Source organism: Bos grunniens, chromosome 7, assembly GCF_055505025.1.
Source record: "Bos grunniens cultivar Pamir isolate PY7600 chromosome 7, Bosgru_T2T1.0, whole genome shotgun sequence".
Lineage (NCBI taxonomy): Eukaryota > Metazoa > Chordata > Mammalia > Artiodactyla > Bovidae > Bos > Bos grunniens.
The window spans coordinates 63,747,188-63,769,805 of record NC_141171.1 but is presented as its reverse complement, the minus strand read 5'-3'; the positions used below and the strand labels follow the sequence as shown (position 1 = coordinate 63,769,805).

General features: G+C 40.3%; 1 long non-coding RNA gene across 14 annotated transcripts in view; it reads right to left on the bottom strand.

Annotated features, from left to right (window-relative positions):
- LOC147369714 (uncharacterized) overlaps nt 1–22,618 on the bottom strand; it is a 694,358-nt gene that overhangs the window by 131,986 nt on the left and 539,754 nt on the right. For 2 of the 14 annotated variants that reach the window (XR_015167785.1, XR_015167792.1), the window contains 2 exons: nt 13,062–13,149; nt 6,110–7,174 (listed from right to left, as the gene is read on the bottom strand). The exons of 4 other annotated variants lie outside the window; for them this stretch is intronic. This is a non-coding gene — a long non-coding RNA (uncharacterized LOC147369714). Of the gene's footprint in view, nt 1–6,109; nt 7,175–13,061; nt 13,150–15,889; nt 15,954–19,664; nt 19,901–22,618 lie in introns of those variants that run through there. 8 more of the 14 variants (XR_015167776.1, XR_015167782.1, XR_015167781.1 and 5 more) reach the window with 6 other exon arrangements.

Genomic DNA, 22,618 nt, shown 5'->3' with positions numbered 1-22,618 from the left:
CCTATAGAAGCAGTGAACTTGCTTCTTACCATAGCTATTTAAATATTAAACAATAACAGCCACACGATTTGTTTGCAGTACAGGGAGTTAGAAAGCAATCTTGTTCCGCACTTGTAAGCACCATGAAGACATCTCAGAGGAATACGACCACACAAAGACTGTCAGATAGCATTATGCACAAATTCAGCTTCTGGCTTGAGTGAACATGCACTGCCCCCTTGTGGTCACAAGAGGCCACAAGTGACTGTCCACACAGGACGCAACACCCAGGAAGCCTTGGAAATGGGGTTCAAAGTTGCACATTTGGCATGATTGATGGTGCTGATTTATGAAGACATGTTTTCCCTGCTTAGGTGGCAATTGCAGGAACTTGCTGCAGTGAATTTGTCTGATGACATAAAAATCCCCAAAACATACACAGCTCCTTTTAGACACGGAACAATCTTCTATGATACTAAATCTTTCATTGACTTATCAGTATTTACTCAATAAATATTTATTGCCTACTAAGAGTAAAGAATTTTTATGGATATTGAGAATATCTATGGGAAAAAATAGTCTCTCCTCTCACCATGCTCACTGTTTTGTGCATACTGTGAATATATATATATATAGATAGATAATAATCATGACCTTGAGTTTTCTGAATACAAAGTGCATCAGGTTCACACTGAATCCTCCTCCCCCAGATGTAGAAAAGAAGACAAGAAGAAATGGTCTTGCCCTACGCCATTCTGCCATTCTAAATCATAGACTGTGTTGGAAGGGTTTCAAAAGACCACTCAGTAAATCCTTTCATTTGCAGTGGTAGCAAGACAGAGTTGTGATCAAGACTACAGAGTTTAGGTTCCAATGTCAAGGACTCACATTCTGGATCTACAACGTGTGCAAGTCATGGTAAATCTTTCTGAATCGCCATACCCTATGGAGATATTTAACAGATACCATAAAGTTCAAAATGAACCTATTTTAAAGCAGAAATAGAGACACAGACATAGAGAACAAACATATGGACACCAAAGAGGGAAGAGGGGGTATGAACTGGGAGACTGGGAATGACATAAACACACTACCTTATATAAAACAGATAACCAGTGAAAACCTACTATATAGCACCAGGAGCTCTACTCAATGCTCTGTGGTGACCTAAATGGGAAGGAAATCCAAAACGGAGGGGATTGTATGTAAACATATGGCTGATTCACTTTGCTGTACAGCAGAAACACAACAATGTAAAGCAACTATACACCAATAAAAATTTTTTAAAAAGAAGAAGATCAAGAAGTAAAGCGCCCAGCCAAGCACCTGACAGGGGTGTTTTAGGGAGGTGAAGCGGGTAACCCTTCAGAGGCGGCAGCAGAGAGCTGTTCCATAAATGATTCCTCCTATACCCTTGCTTTTCGTTTTTATCTAGAGGGGGAAAAATGTGATTTCCACACAGTTGCAGAACAAACAGAACTGTGACTTTCATTTCACATTGTACTTTTATGTTTTTTTTGAAAGGTTCAGATGCGCATGGTCACATCTTACCCTCCTCTCACATATCATGGGAGTGTGTCTAGATGTCGTGCCAGCTTGTTATGAGAGCATGTGAGAATGCTGACGCTGCCCTTAAGGTGACTTACTCAGAACTGGATTCAATAAGTGTTTAAAAAGTCATTCATGCTTTAATAATATTATAAACAATAATTATTTTGTTATTAATAATTGTGTGTGTGTGTGTGTACTCACTCACATCCGACTCTTTGCGATCCCATGGACTGTAGCTCAAAAGGCTCCTCTGTCCATGGGATTTTCCAGGCAAGAATATTGGAATGGATTGACATTTCTTTCTCTGGGGGATCTTCCCAACTCAGGGATCGACTCGCGTCTCCTGCGTCTCCTGTATGGCCAGGTGGATTATTTACCACTAGCACCACGTGGGAAGCCCTTATTAATAATTAGTAAGATTTTGATTATTATTACTACTACTACTTTAAACAGATCTAAAGTGGCCCTTAGGCAACGAAGAATAGACCTAAAATCTATGAGCTTAATTCAAAGCACGTTAGGCTTGCATCCTTTTGGACATTGTCCCTGAGAAACTGATGGCTCATGGAGTCAGGACACAAAATAGAAGTAAAACTGCCAAGTCATCATGAATAGCAAGATCAAGACCACCACAGCTGTGCAGATTCATACTCCTCCTTAGCCTTTAAGGTGGGTGCTTCCATGGTGATATATCATACTATGATGATACAAGCAAAGAACTTCTCATCCATGATTGGCCCCTATGGTTTTTCAGAAATCAAATAATATGTTCAAGGTGGGTGGGAAACAGCATGCTGGTTTGGGTAAGAAATGCAACCTGGATGGAAAGAAAGCACTTGGAGAAAAGAAGGGTATATTTAAGCTGAATTCATCTCATTTTTTGTGCCTTTACAAGTAGTCTACATCAGGAAAGAGTTATCCAGCTAATGTAAAGAGATGTAGGGCCATAATCATCTTTAAATAGGAGAAGGGGATAATGGAAGAGCCTAATTACTAACCTACAATTCTTACTGGGATTCAGTTAAGTTTTGGTTTTAGCCCCATTTTGAGATTTAACCAGCCAGTGACGTGGAAAAGTCCCTTTTTCTCTATAGCCCCCCTGGGATGATTAATCTCTCCCACCTTTATTTCCAAAGTTGTTCAGCTTTATCTTTTTTTGATGACTGAAACAAATGTCTAGGAATCTAGAACCTAGGGGAACCACAGATATTCAATCCCACATTGGAGGGAACCATGAAGGAGGTAATATAGGGCCCTTGACCTTGGGTTTTGGAATCTCTCTTCACTGCTCTCAAGAATCTGGCCCCAGGGCCAAAGCAGAGCCCACCATTACTGCTAGAAAGACGCTGTTGAAGGAAAGGGACAATTGGACAAGAGAGAACAGTGTGTAAAAACTTACTCCCACATTTAAATACATTGCTTAGGAAGCTGGCATCCTCTACATTTCTGGGTTCTGGGTCTCTAAATCTAGTTCATGGCTTAATCTAAAGAGAGCCTTTTTTCAGGTCCTATGAACAGAAGTCTGTTCCTCCAAAATTTATCTATTAAAGCCTCAGTATGGCTATATTGGGAGATATGGCTTTTAGGAGGTAATTAAAGTTCAATGAGGTCATAAGAGTGAGGTCCTAATACAAATTTTTAAAATTAGAGCTTTCTAAGAAGAGAAAGAGAGAAATCTCCATACCCACATGCACACACAGAGAAAAGGTCTGTACAGACATATGGAAAAGGCAGTCAAGACCTTGAACTTGGACTTCCAAGCCTCTAGAACTATGAAAAGTAAATGTCTGTTGCTTAAGCCACCCAGCCTGTGGTGTTTTGCCATGGTGGCCAAGATGATAAAGATATCAGGTTCATCTCATACACTTGGATGGTGTTTTGACTACTCTAAGCACGTTCACTTTTATTTTATGCTCTCATGGATACTGGGCAATAGGAAAGTTGGGAGTCCTTGACTCTGAAATGTGGAGACATACAAAGAGATGTCAAGGGACTTACTCGAGTTGTGGAGCAGGTGGGAATCATTGGACCTTGAAGCTAGCTCCACACCCAGCTCTCCTTCCCAGAAGCAGATGCTCCTGTGTTGAGAATCAGCCTCCTTAAACAGTGAGCGTTCTCTCCTAACAAAGGGCTGTGGTGACATGGTGCTAGCTTCACACTGGTCACCTTTCACCCTACAGCATGTTTCTAATTAGTACGAGAGGGAGGAGGGAAAAGAAATGACACTTTGAAGCTGGGCAAAGGGAGGGAGGGAGAGAGAAGGATTAATTGCTTCCCAACTGTCAGGACGGTAATTAAATTCAGGTTGTTGACTCCAACCTTGCTTAGATTATGTGAAATAAATCTACGAACGTGTCCACATTTCTGTTGCCTTTTGCTCCTGTGCAGAAGGCAGGGTGGCTTGAACAACCTGTAACAGAGAGAGTGCCTTGTCCTTGGCCAGCCACCAGGCCATGCAGCCTCTGGTTGCTGAGCAAGGTTAAGGCTTTCTAACTTAACTTTCAGTGCTCTTTATCAAAGAGAACCACTCAAACTGTATATGCATATAGGATTACCTTTGGAGGGAATTAAACCTATGTATTTTGGAAGTAGTTTTATAAAAAGAGACCCATCTGCTATTCACAAGCTCGGGGAGTTTAAATCATTCCAAAGGGAAGGTGGGTTTTTTGATCACTGATGTTGATCTGCAGGTCTGGAATCCTAGGCTCTTGGACTAGGAATCCTGGGTCCTGACATTCAGTCTCTCTGACTTTGAGTACAATGCATATTTTACCTCTGGACCTCTGGACCTCAGGTTAAATCCCAATCCAATTCAATTCCTTCTGGAAGGATGAGAAGATTAGACTGATTCCCTCCCAGGGCTAATAGTCCTTGATTCTAAGATATGATCTTCCCACTTTCCATGAAAATATGTTCATGTCTAAATATTCTAGGCTTCTTCCCTAATAAAATCGTAGCTGCTAAGTAGCCAGAACTTTTCTCTGGCCTACAGATACCCAGGAAAAGGGAATATTAGCCATGTAAGTAGAACATACCATGTACATCCTCAGCTGCTAAGTCCTGTCCAACTCTTTGTGACTCCATGGTCTACAGTCCACCAGGTTCCTCTGTCCATGGGATTTCCCAGGCAAGAATGCTGGAGTGGGTTGCCATTTTCTTCTCCAGGGAATCTTTCCAACCCAGGAATCAAACCTGTGTTTCCACCAGGGAAGCCCACATGTTGTGAACTTTAATGACCGCAGATCTTACCTGTACCTGCTCTCTGATGCCAGGAATTGTTTGGTGAGAAAAGTCTTAGTGCCCTTGGAGTCAAAGTATTAAAACCCCCAGGAGAGGGAACTCAAAGGCCATTGGCAGATTCTTTACTTTGCCAAGTGAAGATACTGAGAAATATCTTGTCATTTCTGGACATCTAGGATTGGAGGTGTCAGGAGGACCTGCTGCAAGGGGACAAGAAACAGGTGAGGTGTGCACTATTTTGTCCAACACCAAGCTTGTCTATCAAGCTTTGCTACCAAGATAAAATTGCATTTTTTTTTTTTTTTTTTTTGTCTGTAAGAGAAAGAGGAAGCACACAGAGAAACTAACCTCATTGGAAGACTTATGACAATGATGATTCCTACCAGAACTATTACAAACATCTAAGGAGATAAGAATGCAAAATACTTTCAATGGTTCTATTTCAATGGAAAGACAGTGTTAGACATTTGTAAGGATGAACCGAAAAATTACTAACAAAGTGTACAGAGGACTGGATATGGGTCAGGGACCCTGATTAATGCTTTCCCTTCATTACCTCACTTAAACCCCCATCAGCCTTGTAATGTAAACACTATCTCCTCCCCACCATCAGCATTTTTCAGATGGAAGTTCAGGGACATTAAGTCATTTATTCAAGGAAAGCACTGCTGATAAATTGTGAGGCCGGTATTCAAGTAAGCTTTTCTGATTTCAGAAACTTCCTTGTTAATTAACTAAACCCTATAATGTGAGAATGTTCCCCATCACTGGACAGGCCCAAGAGATTGGAGAAACAAGTATCATGAACCCTGAGTGTTTCATTTCTCTTTAAGGTTGGAGCCAATGTATAGAGACTTCTAAGGCTATTCTTACAGCAGGCAGATTCTACAGACACAGCCAGTGGTTTAAATGCCAGCTGAACTTTACTTCCAGAGCATTCCTTAACATCCGAGGTGTTAAACAGTCAAAGATGAGCTGATTTCTCCAAGAAGACTGTCTTTCTCCCAGCAAGAATGTACCTTCTATCTCCTTGGTTGGAAACTGAATAAGAAACCCTTGGTGTTTCAGAATGTGCATTTGCTCTTCCTTGTCCTATTACCTGAGCTTCCCTGATAGCTCAGTGGGTAAAGAATCCACCTCCATCTGCCATGGTTCTTTACCTTGCAGGAGACACATATTTGATCCCTGGGTTGGGAAGATCCCCTGGAGAATGAAATGGCAACCCACTTCATTATTCTTGCCTGAAAAATCCCATGGACAGAGGAGCTGATGGCCTCCAGCCCAAAGGGTCACAAAGAGTTGGACACGACGAAGCACTCAAGCATGCACATGTCTGCTCACAGTCAGATGCTCTTTATTTGGTGCGCTCCACCGTGGCTTATGGTTATCAATCCCCATGCCCTCTCATTAACCCAATTTTCTCTCCCACGACCTGTAACAAAACCATGACTAATATCACTTCCTTGGCTCTGTGCTATGGGCCCTGAATATCTGCCTTTAGTTAATGAGAACAAAAGGTAATTAAACCACCCAGGTACCATTACTTCCGTGTAAAAGGCTATTGTTAATATTTTTAGAAGCTCTAAGATTAATCTTTATAGAATAGGAAATGTGCCTTTGGATGGAATGAGAACATCCACATCCCCCTAGCTTCTGCTCATGGCCTGACTTTAATAAGCAGTCATCCACCCAGTATCTACTGTGTGTGCAGGCCTGTGCTTAAATTAATAAACTGTAAAAATTACAGAGAGGACTCATTATTTCCCTCATATGGATGGGAAATAAACTATTATTCATAAGTGAATTCTCCTTAATTAAAATGTATTCCTTAGACTTCCCAACTTTTTTTTCAAAGTAGCCCCTTTTTTTCCTATAAAATTTCTTTAATGAGTTAAATATTTCTTTATCTACTGGAACAGAGTATATATGTAATTAGATAAGCTACTTGTAACTTAAGAGTCAGGCACAACAGTTAGTAAGCGATGCTAGGACACATGAATGCTCCTAGGGATCCGACAGGCTTTTGCCTTCATGTTAAATGTCCCATAGACTGCTATGATTTTGGAAATCTTGAGCCTTTTATGTGTTTTCTACCACCATCCACCTACACACACATACAGTCACACCAACACAAATATTGTTTAGCTGATCAACTGTTTGAGTCTCTGTCATTAACCATGCATTCTAAATTATACTTCGTATCATTTAAGTTCTGAGAACTAGGTATGGTAGTTTATCTGCAACTGTGGCAGACAACAATTCCTCCCATTGATAGGCAGATCTGTTTGAATCTGAGTCAACCCTATTCTGCTTTGATGAACACAATTCTCCAGAGGTGATGATATGCTGGTTCGGACTCCAGGTCTGACAGTTTCTCTTTCACTCTAGGAAGCCAATCTCCATGCTGTAAAGAAATTCAGAACAGACGACCAAATGACAAGAGGCCAAGAGAAGAGTGAGGCCTACACAGTGGGAGGCCTTCCAGGGCACTGCAGCCACATTACGTGAGCTCAGCTGACATGAAACAGATCCGCCCAGCTGGGCTCAGGAAACCTCAGATTTATGAAAATAACTGTTCTTGATTTAAGTCACTTAGTTTTGGGTGGTAAGAAATATTTTGAATTCATATATGTTGAGAATGAAGCAGCTCTGTGTATACATTTGGGCCACACTATACATTAAATGTATTATATTTAGTAATAGACTCTGATACCTATTTAAAGAGTGAGAAAGCAAATTTTCTTATCTTTCTAGCTATGATTATAAAGGTGATGGTAGTAGATGAATGAAGAACTATTAAAAAGTGGAGGGAAGTCTTTTCTCAAAAGGTATCTAAGGAAAAGATGCAAAGGTGAGGCTGAATGTAGTGCGAGGCAAAACTGGAAGAGGAGCCTTGTAGCGACATCAAAACATCCATGTTAGGAACCAAAACGAAGGGTTGAAAGGGGTGCGTGAGAAGATGTAAATAACAAAGGAGCATAGGAGGATTTACAAGGTAGCTGAGAACTTTCTCTGTTAGTGAAAGTGGATCAGCTGTGTTTGACCCCTTACGATCCCATGCAATAGTCCATGGAATTCTCCAGGCCAGAATACTGGAGTGAGTAGCTGTTCCCTTCTCCAGGGGATCTTCCCAACTCAGGGATCAAACCCAGGTTTCCTACATTGCAGGTAGATTCTTTACCAGCTGAGCCACCAGGTGTGTTTTTTAAACAATAGAATGTCACCTCTAACCATGAGGTGAATTATACACCTCATGTATAATAGCTGTTACATCCTTAGCTGGGACTAACTGGAAGTTTATAATTGTGCTGAAAGGGTTTTATAAACTCTCAAAAAGCTCACAAATAAGCTGGAAAGAGTATAAAGTAAGTTACATTCCATTAATTCATTCAACCAATATTTATTGAGTACCTCTTCCAGATGATAGGAATACATCATTGAAACGTGCAGCCAAAGAGCCCTGTGTTTTTGAAGATTGCATTCTAGCTGGGGGAGAGAGAGACTAAGCCTAACAAGTAGGTGAATTTTAGAAGAGCTATGGAAAGAAACAGAACAGTGATAGATCAAAAGAGCTGTGGGGAAGTGATGATTTAAAATGGGGTGATAAAGACAGACCTCACTGAGAAAGGGGCATGTGAGCACAAACAGGAGGAGGAGAAGGAGGGAACCATGTGGAAGTTTGGTAGGAGAGTGCAGTGTGTCTAGCCAAGAAAAACAGCTCTTGAAGAGGTCATAAAGCGGGAGCAGGCCTGGCCTGAGTGAGGAGCACAGAGGACAGTGTGGCCAGAGTGGGATGGATGAGAGGCGGCAGCAGGGAGACAAAGCGGCAGGGTAGCAGGGGACACACCCTGTTCTTGAGACCATCCTAAGCACTTTGGCTTTTCCTCAGTAAAAGCAGCAGCCTTCAGAGGCTTGAACAGAGGATGGGTAGAACTACTTTTCCAAAACATCATTCAAGCTACCATGCAGTAGCTTGAATGTAGTCACAGAAGAACAAGGGCTAAATCAGTGAACCTATTTAAGAGGTTGTTTACTTGATCTAGTGGAGAATCAATAGTCTCTTAGGTCAGGATGTACACACACACATACACACAGACCCAAGAATGATTAGAATTTTGAAAGACTTGGGGAAGAACTAGTCATGGGGTCATAAATATGAAGTTTCTTACCCTGAGACTTCTGGACCTTGGACAGATACTTGCAAGGTGAGATTCTAGGGGACTCAAGAGCCCTGCTCACCCCAACAGCCTTGTCCTTCTTCGGATGCTTCCTGAAACTTCAGGAAAAAGTTCCTTCTTCCTTAGGATCTTCTTCTTTTTCTTTAGGATTCAATTCCAATTTAGATGTGAATTACCCAGAGGACCTGAACACTACAGATCTTTGTCACTCACACATACATTTGAATGAAGAAACTGAGAAAACTGCTGCTAGATAAAGGGGTCAGGACTTGCTCTGCACATATTCTAAGAGAAACACTTCCTATACAATTGCCATTGGCACATGTTGGGTCACAGAGAAGACTCTTCATTTTGGTCAGAAATGAAAGGGAGGTGAAAGGCAGGGCCTGAGAGAGGGAAAGCACTCTGTTGTGCAGTGCACACTGGAATCACAGAACAGTGACAGCAGATGTGTGGTGTGTGCATGTGTGTACAGAAAGGGATCAAGGGTGTGCAAACAAGTTGATGTGGCAGAAAGCACATGAGTGGGGCTAAAATGCCAGAGGATGTTCTCAAGACAAGTAGTAGAGGCAGATAAGCCAGACTGAGAGATGAGAAAGAGGTTGTCAGGATGAGAGTCTCTAAACTGAGCTCTAAAGAATGAGCAGACATTTAATAGGAGGGAGTGGAGATGGGAAGGAATGTAACACTCTGAGCAAGGGCAAAGGCCTTGAGGTGAAAAAGGGAGATTCGGCTGTTTCAAAGAAATAGAAGAGGTCATTTGCAGAGACGTGGATGGACCTAAAGATTGTCATACGGAGTGAAGTAAATGAAAAAGAGAAAAATAAATATCGTATGTGAATGCATATATGTGGAATCTAGAAAAATGGTATATGATCTTATTTGCAAAGCAGAAACAGAGACACAGACATAGAGAAAAATGTGACAGATGGACACAAAGAGGGCAAGGGGAGGGGTGGGATGAACTGGAAGATTGGGATTGACACATATACACCATTGATAATATGTATAAAATAGACAACTAATGCAACCTACTGTATAGTACAGGGAACTCTATATTCAGTGCTCTGCGGTGAACGAAATGGGAAGGAAATCCAAAGAGGAGGAGATATACATATACACGTAGCTGATTCACTTTGCTATACAGCAGAAACTAACACAACACTGTAAAGCAATTATATTCCAATTAAAAAAGAAAAAGAAAAGGTCACTGTGCCATGATGGAGCTGGGTCTGGGGATTGGGCAAGAGAAGTAGTGGGAGAAACATGGTCAAAGACTTAAAAGTTAGGGGCAAAGGCAATGGGGGCAATTGAAAAGCTTTCTCTAAGGGACAGTCAGGACTAGATTTATGGTTTATATGACTTTGTCCGTTGCTGTGAGCAGACAGTCCTCTACAGGTATTGACCTGCTGTCATCCAGGAAAAAGATGATGGTGGTCTACAGAGTGAAGACCCCCCAAAGTTAAGATATTTAGAAGTACTTAAGAATGTACTCACTCACTACATATGGCAGAGAAGTGGGAGAGGGAACTAGAGATGGTGGCCAAATTTCTTTCTGTAATAAATACATACCCTTTATCAAACTTCACTCAACTCATATTTTTAAAATGACATTTCAGATTTTAAAGATTAAGCAGTATATAGTGGAAAGAGCACAACACACAGAGTTAGGAAACCTGGATTCTATTCTCAATTCTGCCATAGGCTGTGTAACCTTACCCTGCTACATGAGCTAGGAAATACATTGATCTTTGAAAAATAGAAGGCTTCCGCTTGGCAATGGGAGCCAGGCTGCTGCTGCAGAGGAACCATCTCTCTCTCCCTGACATTCTGGCAGAGGGCCATATAATACACTGATTCCGTTTGGCAGCAGCAAAGTAGTTAATGAAAACTCCTCTTTCAAGATGTGACATGTTCCGCGTGAGCTGTCAGAAGGAAAGTTTACATAATGAAGAGTACTGGCATGGATCAAAGCCATCTGGAACAGCCCAATTTCCCTTGGGGCATCTTGTGACTGGGGAGTCCTTCTGAGGAAAAAGCAGGGATGAATTCTGGTTCTGTCAATGGCTAACCAAAGGGATTAGCTCATAGGACTCAAAAAGTTGAGATCAGAGGTTTGATTTTTAGGGGATCAGTGAATGTAATGTTTCCTGGTATGTTATTTTTTAGATAGAGGACACAGAATGCATTCATTGTAATTCCAGCAATAAACAGCCCACTGTTTCAAGTTTCTGTCTCTTCCATGGTTCAGGTAACACAAGTACAGAGGTGGCACTCCATTGCTCAAGTCCTCACGAGTGGTTCTGGGTGGGCATGAGACACATGTGAGTCCAAACAGAGAACAATCTCTTTTCTGAAAATTCCACGGTCAAGGTGCTCCCCTCTCCAACCATCCTCTGCCCTCTCCTCACTCTAGATCTGCATCTGGAAAGATATTCTAAGAACCTACTGACACTTCTCCAATGACACTGACAGGTGAAGCTCATGCAGCCAGTGGTAGAATTGAGACTAGAATCCAGATTTCCTGACTGGCACATCTGCGTCCTTTCCTCTGTGTGTTACTTCATCTTTAAAATATGGAAGGGTCTTTTGTAGACATGAGTTGAGTAAGTACATGAGAAAGAGGGCTTATGTCATGATGGAACCAATCAAGGGAACAGGAGAGGAGTGACAGGTCATGACTTCATTATTTGAGCCCTGAAGCCAGCCCTCTCTGGACTTAGCAATAAGAGTCGATAAACTCATGTTGATCTTTAGTCCATGATGTGTTACAGTTTGGTTGGTTTTAATACAAAGATTTCTGACTGACACATAGACTCTTTCTCTAAGTCCAAAGACTTTTCTCAAACTAATCCATGATTTTACTAGCACATGACACTGAATGTTAAATGTGGTGCTGTAATAGGCAAGTTGAAAAAGTTAAAGACATTGTTAAATGTTAAAACAGAGGTAGAGGAGAATCCATACTATTCTTGTCTCCATCAAGAAGAGGGGCAAATGGTACAACAGCCTGTATTCTGACTTCAAGATTTGTCCACATTTCATTCACGCTCCCAAGGCACAAAATATGTGGCCTCAGGGTTCCTGTAAGTAAGGGACAGGTAATGCCCCATTCCATAACTTCTCATGGGGCTGCTAGGGGTGTGAAATTATATCATATTTGTGAAAGAATTCAGGTAGGTCTAAAGCCTGATACAATGATGGCTCAAAAGATGTGCTCTTATTTATATGCTTTTAGTATCACGATGAGTTACGAAAACAACCTGCCAATGTAGAGTACATGAGTATGTGTGATGCTGTAATAGGCAAGTTGAAAAAGTTAAAGACATTCAAGGGAATGTTAGCCATGAGATTAAAAATCAGCACATCTATAATGCACGCTGCTATTTTAATGAAAAGTTCTATTTTTACAGAACAAAGCATATAATGACATTTTACATTTTTTTTTCCTTTATCAGTTAGAGGTGATTCCCTGGGCTCCAGAACCTAAACTAATGTACCATGATTGTACAGAGAAAAAAATGTGTATGAACATTGCCCCCAGAGGAATCTACATTCTATAATGCAAGTTCCTGACAATTTTTAAAATCAATGAAGCTGACAGAAGTGACAGCTGAAAAACACAGCTATTTGCCAGCACCCCCTACCATGGACATTTCATCTGCATAATGACTGCATCTGCCTTCATAAATCACTTATCTCTAAAGCCTGAATATCTATACACTCAGAAAAGAAAATCCAAACTAAGGACTGACAGCTTTAAAAACAGTCAGGTTATTTTTCAGTCAATTTCTTATCCTTTTCTTTATCTCCCTCATGTTTCCTCCCAAAAGCTTTCAGGAAGTGTTCCCCGACCTCATCAGCTAGCTTCTTTCTAGCACTATTAAAACAGAATAGTTTTCATCCTATTTTTAGTCATTTATAATTGTTTACTCTTTTTCACTTTCCTGCATTGGAGAAGGAAATGGCAGCCCACTCCAGTGTTCTTGCCTGGAGAATCCCAGGGACAGGGGAGCCTGGTGGCTGCCATCTATGGGGTCACAAAGAGTCAGACACAACTGAAGTGACTTAGCAGCAGCAGCAACTCTTATTAAAATAACATTTGGGACTTGCCTGGTGGTCCAGTGGTTATGACTCCCCACTTCCAGGGCAGGGGGGCATGGGTTCGATCCACAGTCAGGGAGTTAATATTCCCTCATGCCTTGTAGCCAAAAAAGCAAAATATAAGGGAAAAAAAAAAAAAAAGCAATACTGTAACAAATGAAATAAAGACTTAAAATTTTTTTCTTAAATAGTATTTAGTTTATTATATGTCTTGCAAGTATGGACCTTGCCTAACTGTTTCAAGAGAAGAAATATTTTCCTAGTGAATCACCTAGTAGAGACGGCAGATGATCAAATGTGATGGGGTGATACTGTGAGGTGCTCTGGCAATTTAATTCTATTAAAAGGCATGCATTAGGAAGTGACCACTGGACTGGAAAACAAAGACCAGGCACGCCTCAGGAGACAGCATGGTACACTTGATGGAACTGACATAGACACTGCCTGATTTCTGCATGACACGGCTCTTGCATCCCCCCAACCCCCAGCCTCCACTTATCCACATTATTCTCACTTAGAAAGCTCCAGCCACTCTTCTTCAGTCCCTTCCACATGCCAAGCAATTCCTTTCTTTATGGACTTTTTCTCTTCTCTATTCCCTAAGAACCTTTCTCTAACTGCTCTTTCCTGTCCTTCAGGTCTCAACTTAAAGGTGGTGATGAGTTTTATCACAGCATCCTTTAAATACATCCTCTCCCATTTTTTTTTTTTTTTTCACTTAGGATCTCATGTATTTCTTTCACAGCATCCAAAATAATTCCCTATTTAAAATGTATTATTTGTTTATTTAAAGATATTTCTTAGTTGTTTATCACTTCTCCTAGAACTATGCTGTGCAACTCAAAAGCCACACTAATTTAAAGGAATTAAAAGTGTTGTTTGTTCAGTTGGTAAGTCATGTCCTATCTTCATGACTACATGGGCTACAGCATGCCAGACTCCTCTATCCTCCACTACTCCCAGAGTTTGCTCAGATTCATGTCCATTGAGTTGGTAATGCTATCTAGCCATCTCATTCTCTGCTGTCCCCTTCTCCTTTTGACTTCAATGTTTCCTAGCATAAATTAAAAACCCAGTTTCTTAGTCATGCTAGTCATGCTTCAATGCTCAGTAGCCACAAGTAGCTGGTGACACCCCAATAGGAAGCAGATATAGGACAACAGAAAATTATGATATGGTTCTACAGTATAAGCTCTTTAAGACCGAGTTCACCATCCATCTTGCTTGCTGTGTCCTCTAGAGCCCATCACAATGCTTAGAATGTGGTAGGCACTCTAATATTTGTTGAATACTTGTATGAATTAAAGAAATAGAAGGATTATCCAATAATTACTAGTAAAGACGATCTTAAATTAAGACTAAGAACCAGAATAGATAGTTGGGGCAGATTATTTGGAAATGATTCAAGCCCCGCCTTAGACAGTGTTTGTCATAAAATGCGTCATATGTAATTACTGTTGATTTATGCCCTCCCCGCTCTAGAATATAAGCTCCCTCGGAGCAGGGACTTTTCCTTGTTTGCTGCTGTATTTTCAACACCCTGGACAGAGCTTCTCTATGGGAAAAAAAACACAGACCATTTAGTTCCTTTTCACAGAGAGAAATGAAATGACAATTTTTAGAGAAGATTGCATGTATTCCCCAAATATCCCACTTGTATCACTGGTCTTCATAACACCTGCCCAGTTTTGTCAATTCTTTTTGTTTTTAATCCACAGTTCTTCCCTGCTCTAGGTAGATGCTTTAAACCTCCCTGGAAGCAGATGCGGGACTCCCCAACCGAGTCCCACTGCCTTTCTCCATTCCACAGTGTGACCCGCATCTTCAGAGAGTGCCTTGTGCTCAGCCCTCCTCTTTCCATCTGCGTCCATACTGGGGTATCCACTTCAATTAGCAATTTGTTAGCAATTCTAACAAATAGCTGTCACCGTCCATCTAAGCATGATGGCTGCCAATAGGTTTGAGTGTTCCTTCTCCAAGGTGATATGAATCCTGAGCAGGATTGCTTGGAGTTGAATTAATTCTGAATCTTATTGATCTCTCAAGGGCCCAGCTTAGAACTCTTCTTCATGAAGCCTTCCCTTCCTTCCGGAATTTTGCCTTTAGTCTAAGCACATTTGAAGGAAATCATTCCTTTGGGTAGCCAAAACCTGCCCAAGTACAGCAAGCACTCTATAGCCCCTCTCCAACAAAGTAATTTCTTTATCCTCTCACCTCGCATGGCAATTTATCTATTCCTCTCCGATGACACATATTACTATCTATCTTGTATTGTAATGATTTATGTCCAGGTCTTATCTCTATCAGGCAGCAATTCATCTTTATATATCATCCAGCCTTACACAGAACAGCATTCAATAAGTGATTTTCACATGAATGAGATGGAGTGCCTAGTGCTGGGTCCATGGTTTGGATTTGAAATTCTTATCTAATAATTTTGTGTGAAATGTTTGCAAGATATAGAGAAGAAAGCAAGTCTTTTTACCTTAGAAATAGACAATATCAACAGCAACATAGAAAAATTACATGGAATACACAAGTTCTAATATGCTATGATTTTTAAATTACCAAAAGCTCCACTCTAGTCTAAAATTTCACTCATACTGACATATCATTATAAAGGCAATATCTAGGGAAGGAGGAGAAGCCATGTCCTGAGAAAGTGGCATGTTTTCATCGTTTGATAATAGGTTAGAATGAAGATATTGTAGAGACTGTGAGGAAAACAAGCATGATAGCCAAGAAAACAGGAGCATGGCAAGGCAGACAGAAAAGCAGTCAAAGGCAGATAGATGTTTTTTCAGATAATTACTCTATCCCCAGATGATGGCACCGACCCTGTCATCGCTCCAATGCTCCTTCAGTGTTATGATCCACTTCCGGTTAAAGTACCTCAAATTCCTGCATCGGAGACATATACATCTGAGTTATAACTTTTTATTTCTAAGAGACTCTCATAAATTGTAAAATCCTTTTCAATGGTTAACATACTGAGATTAATAGATGAATAAAGGAAAAAAGCTGTCCACTAAGAAATAAAGTTGAATAACTGGCTCTGTCACCTTTCTGGGGAGCCCTGGTGGCTTCTCCTCAGTTGCCTGGTATGCAAACTGAGTGCTATATGCACACACACACAGACACATGGACAGGCACACATTTATTTTATATAGCTACATTCAATATAAAATGTGTAATATATACAAATGAAGGCTACAAAAGACTGTTCTTTTCATAGAAAATTAAAATGATTAGGCAACATATAAAAACCAACTGATTTATATTTTCTATTTTACATATGGGGAATTTGTGACCCAAAGCACAGATATCTTTTCCTAGAAAATGGTTTTTTCATTTCCTTTTCTTCTAGTGTAATTTTCCTCTGAGGAATACATCACTTTCACAATTCCAGATTTTGAGACTCAAGAGAAATCATATTTGTTCTCAACTCTCAGACTGGGGCTATCCAAGAACAGGGGGAGCATTCACAACATTTAACATCTGGATGGCATAAATATCAGCTGCAGACAACTGTAACTGCCCAGGCAAGAACTGAGCAGCATCTTCTGTGCTCGGGAGTAAACACATTAGCCTGCTCCATTCCCGCTGGTATAGTGACAGGTGACTGGCTTAGGAATGGTCAGGCCTTTCTAAAGAGACAAGAGACAAGTCAGGCCAAAGAGTGGAGTGAAGGCCTTGTGGGACTTATCGAAGAAAGACATTCTCTCCCTCTTTGGAGATTCTTAAATGATCAGAGACAACTAATCATAAAGTGCTTGAGACTCGGAGAAAAGCACCAATACAGAAGGAAGAAGAGCTAAAGAGATGGAGAAATATATTTCCTAATAATACTGCTTGTACTCCAGCCAGAATAGACCTGGCACATTTTCAGTATGTGAGCCAACACCCCCCTCTTTTTTGCTGAGACCAGTTTAACTTGTTCTTGCAGACAAATAAGACCTGAATAATACCCAGGATTACCTAGGAAATGTAACAGGGCCAAGATTCAAATCTATGTCTCTTAAGTTTAAATTTTCTTTTCATTACATCAGAGGTTCTCATTAGGGGAGTGGGAGAAGATGTTAGGTGGAGGAACTTTAAAAAATGTACATTTGTTCTTAACACTTCCCTGCCCCCAAGGAAACCAGAAGAAAGAAAGAATGGGAGTGGGGGTAGCAGAAACATGGAGGTGAAAATATAAGCATATATATTTTGAGAAAGGCCCTCCGGTGATTGACAGATCCTTAGTTCTATAACAGCTCTACAATCTCAGGTTGCTTTGTTGCACTGAGTGCCAAGGGCTCAATTATAGTACAGAAGTCAAACTTTGATTTAAAGCACTGCCTTAAGCCTTATGAATCAAATAGCTGGTTTCTGAGTTAGTAACAATGAGCAATGTACAAGGAAATGACCTTCCTAAAAGGAAACGATTGACTTCTCTGGGCACCTGAAATAAAATTAATTTTTAGAATTGTAGGAAATAAGTGCCCAACAGTCATGCTTTTGAAGCAGGAAATTCACCAATGACTACTGGAGGGCTGCTTTGTCTCCTCACAAGCAGAAATGACAAGATCCTCAAAGACATAGAACAAACAAAAGTACCGGGTTTGTCAGCTCCTGTACAAATTTCATGTTCTGGGGAATGTTTACATAATTTTGCTTGAATTGCAATAATGCAGGCTATCTTGTTAATAGTTTTCAGACATAATAAAGGAAGTGATAAATTCTCTTTGAGTATTACCTAGAAAAGAAAACAGGGTTTCGAATACAGACTGAAAGGCTGAGGCAGAGCTTCAGGCCAATTCTGAATATTTCACAGTGCCTGTTGGGGACGCAAAATTGAGACCTGTGAAGCCCCGTCTGGATGCAGTAGGAAAGAGGTCATGAGGGATGACTGATGTCCATCACAGCCATAGAAAGGGAAGGCAGAGTTTGAGTGCAATTTACTTATCCTCTCTGATTTAAATCATCCACAACTAATAAAGGCCTGCAGTTGTATTTTTCAACTTGTGCAATCTCTTGTAGATACACTCTAATAAATAATCTCATTGGCATCTGGCCATTATTTTTGAGCTAAATAGCAATTAATTGACGTATTTCGAGAAATAACCCTAAAGCTGTGTTGTCTGTGTCTGCCAACTGCATCTCTACTGCCCTTTCCAGGGAAACTTCTCTTTCACTATTTCCTACTATCTCGTATAAGTGAAAAGGATGGATGGCAACTGGTAACTTTCACTCTTAGGGAGAAACACATTTGGGGAAAAGCTGTTACATCAGTTAAAACTGTAGGTACCGATTCCGTTTCTTCTAAGTACTGGTTGTGCATCTTTGTGTTCATCGGTTGACCTTTCTGAGCTTTGGGTTCTTCATCTGTACCACAGATGAAGATGTGGTATGCTATGCTGATGACCACTGGAATAATGTATATGAAAGTGATTTGGATATTGAGAAGTGCCATGTAATATACAAGTGCTATGAATAGGAGCTATTACTAAGTGAAAATATTCTGGAGAGCTCACTCTGTAACATCAAGAGATCTTCCGCAATTACAGGCCCCTAAAGCTCTACTGATTTCAATTATGGTTAAGTAAACTCAATCCTAAGTTGGTGATGGACAGGGAGGCCTGGCATGCTGCGATTCATGGGGTCACAAAGAGTCGGACACGACTGAGCGACTGATCTGATCTGATCTGAAACTCAATCCTCGGAGAAGGCAATGGCACCCCACTCCAGTACTCTTGCCTGCAAAATCCCATGGACAGAGGTGCCTGGTGGGCTGCAGTCCATGGGGTCACTAAGAGTCAGACTAGACTCAGCGACTTCACTTTCACTTTTCACTTTCATGCATTGGAGAAGGAAATGGCAACCCACTCCAGTGTTCTTGCCTGGAGAATCCCAAGGACAGGGGAGCCTCGTGGGCTGCCATCTATGGGGTCGCACAGAGTCAGACATGACTAAAGCGACTTAGCAGCAGCAGCAGCAAACTCAGTCCTACCACACAGGGTGATAACCCTGGGAAGCAAATATTATGCTGACTCACCTGATGCCTTCAGCCTTGTCACCCTGTTGAGCATTAATCCAGTCTCCCTCCAGGCTAGTTAGAGCTCTCTTTATGAGCTCCACTTCTGTCTGCCTCCATCCCCTAATAGATTAGAACCTATTCATGTTATAAATTCCTACCCCATTAATCTGATATTCTCCTCACTCCTTCCCAGCTTTCCACTGTTGCCTCAATCTTTGGCCTATAAACACAGGTTCCAAACTCCTCAAACCTCTAACTGTGCTCCTCTTCCACTGAATTATCTGAGCAAATTCAGCAGCCTCTATCTTAGCATCTAAACCAATATTTTTGTCATCATCACTTCATGATCTTTGCATTTCTATTCCTAAATACTTATGTCCTAACTTTGTATTCTCTTTTTCTCACTCATATCTTTTTCTAAGTCTTTTAAAGTATAAAAATAAGAGGTACTTCACAAGCATTATTTCATTTAATTCTCTTAACAAACCTGTGAGATTTGTAGATGAGAAAATGAATACACATAAAGACAAATAAAACTGTCCAAGGTTACAGAGATAATATGAGATGCAGACAAAATTTAAATCTAGGTCTACCTAACTCAGAAGTCATACTCCTTCCAGAGTATCAGGCTGTTTTCCAAATCCTCATCCATCTTGCAGTTATCTCCATCCTGTTCTTCAGATGATGATTGTGCCAGAAAGGTTTCTAATGCCATCTGTTCATGATCCAAGAAAGATATACCATTGTTGCAAACACCATCTAAATACCAGTCAGCATTACTAAAGTTGACCGTCGGCCTCTATATCTCTCTGTGTATAGTATCTGTGGACTTTGAAAAACAATAAGGAGAAAATTATGGGGTCAGTATCACTGGTCATATAATTAGGACGAATAAGACTCTTGCTGGGAAAACCCCATGGACAGAGGAGCCTGCCAGGCTACAGTCCATAGGGTCACAAGGAGTTGGATACAACTAAGTGACTGAACGTACACACGAGACAACATTAAATGCTTCTGTTTTAAAGCTGGAAATGAAGATGCAGGTCAAACCCTTGTGTTTCTCATGGGTTATGTCAGGGGCTTAGAATAGACACTCAATTTGTTCCAAAACTCTGGGCTCCTGGGAAACTACCAGTTTTAAAATTAGAGAAATCAGTTTATTTTTCCAACCCCATCATTTGAGAGAGTGAAATTCAGATCAGAAAGGTCAAGTGGTTTACTTACAATCACTGCAGCTAACACTACTCAAAGTGTCAGACTTGTAATAGAATATAAATCAGCATATATGGCTTCCTGCATCAAGAAAGTTTTGCTACCCCCTGAAAAAAAATCATTTGAACCATATAGTACGCTGAGTGATGTTACTGACTGATATCTGTGCAGGCTCATTATGTAATGCAGTCTAGCACTAAGAAGTTTGTAAACTTGCAGTCCCTTATTTTACTAGCATTGACTGCAGCTAAATTGTTTACACAGGATTGGCAATTCATATCCAGATACCAAACTTAATGCTCTTTCAATTCAACTAGCATTTCCTACTAGGCACTCCATTAAGCAGTGTTCCTAAAAGGCATTTGGTAATAGGTAATACTTTCAATAAGTTTGAAAACCATCCTTCAAGCCCATTTCTTTTTTACACTCCTGAATTTTGGTGGTTTTACTATGTCCATATTCTCCATGACATTCAGGACAAAAGAAACTATATATAATTCTCCAAAACTCATTGCTCAAACACTCATTAGAATAATTGATCCACATTTTGGATTAAATGCTACACTCCCCAGGAAGGTTTCTGCTCTACTCTTTCACTCCTGTTTATGAATAAAAGGCTGAATAGCAGAAACCTCTATAACACAGCCAGAGTTCATACAGTTCCAGGGTCAAGATAAAAATGCTGGCAACAGACAAAGCAAGCAAGCACAAACAGCTCATTTCTCCTTTGGGTAGGCTAGAATCACTTCTTGTTGAGTGAGCTGAGAGTCTGTCTACTCTATGACAAGCACTTTGTTAGAAGACAAAAGCCAAAACACCTTGTTACAGGCCTTAAAAGGCTGTCAACGGCAACTACAGAATCTCTATACACAGGAACATTAGGGGAGCAGTTAGGATGAATGCGGGTTTGGGAAGAGTTCAGTGACTTACCCTGAATTTGAGTTTGCATAAAAAAATCATTGTGAGCTGGTATAATTTGTTGAAGGGTAAATTTGGTGGAGTTGAAAGAAATTTAAAGATGACATCTCCTGAGCAACACCTCAGTTCCATCATTAGAAACAGGTCTTTTGATGGAAGAGACAGATGACAAAACATTATAATAGGAAGAGGAGCTCTCTAAACAAGGAAAAGCATATTGAGCTCAGGGAGACCAGAAAAGGGAGTGACTCTGGGGACATTTTTATCTACATCCATAATAGAAAAAAAAATACTTTGAATTACTGTCATACTGACATATGGGGGGAAAAAATAACATGGTATTCTCACTTATGCCCTAGTGAAGGAGACATTGTGTAACAGACTTTTGGAATAATAATTTAAAAAAAAAAACAATGTTCCAGATGGATGCTTTCTGTTCTTATTATCAAAACCTCACTATCAGAACTGGGAACAGAAAATGTAGGTTCTCATACTGTCACCCTTCAACCAAAATGACCTTGAACAAATCCTTTAATATCTATGTGACTCAGCTTATTCATCCATAATTTGGGAAACTTAAAGTACTCAGCTCAAAAATTTCATAATACTCTGAATATTATTTAATAATACTGAGGTAATTTCATAATACTCTTCAATGCCTCTGAGATATTCAGACAGTGATTAAATGATCAGGCTCTTTGCCACTTACTGTTTGTATGACTTTGAAGAAATTAATTAGTCTCTCTTGGTCTTATTTCTCTAATTAATAAAATAGAGATGATAATAGTAATGATAATGCCTATCCCATATGTTTGGAGAAGATTAAATGAAATAAAGTATTTAAACTGGTTAACTGAGTTGCTAAGCACCTGGTTATAGCTCAATACACAGCAGAAATTACCAGCCACACTACTAGTTTTTTTTTTTTTTTTATTGAAGGATGATTGCTTTACAGAATTTTGTTGCTTTCTGTCAAACCTCAACATGAATCAGCGATAGGTATACATATATCCCCTCCCTTTTGAACCTCCCTTCCATCTCCCTTCCCATCCCACCCCTCTAGATTGATACAGAGCCCCTGTTTGAGTTTCCTGAGCCATGCAGCAAATTCCCGTTGGCTATTTATTTTACATATGGTAATGCCTGTTTTTCCATTGCCGCCCTGTAAACAGATTATTCAGTACCATTTTTCTAGATTCCGTATATATGTATTAGAATACCATACTTGTCTTTCTCTTTCTGACTTACTTCACTCTGTATAATAAGTTCAGGTTCATCCAACTCATCAGAACTGACGCAAATGTGTTCCTTTTTATGGCTGAGTAATATTCCGTTGTGTATATGTACCACAACTTCTTGATCCATTCATCTGTTGATGGACATCTAGGTTGCTTCCATGTTCTAGCTATTGTAAAAG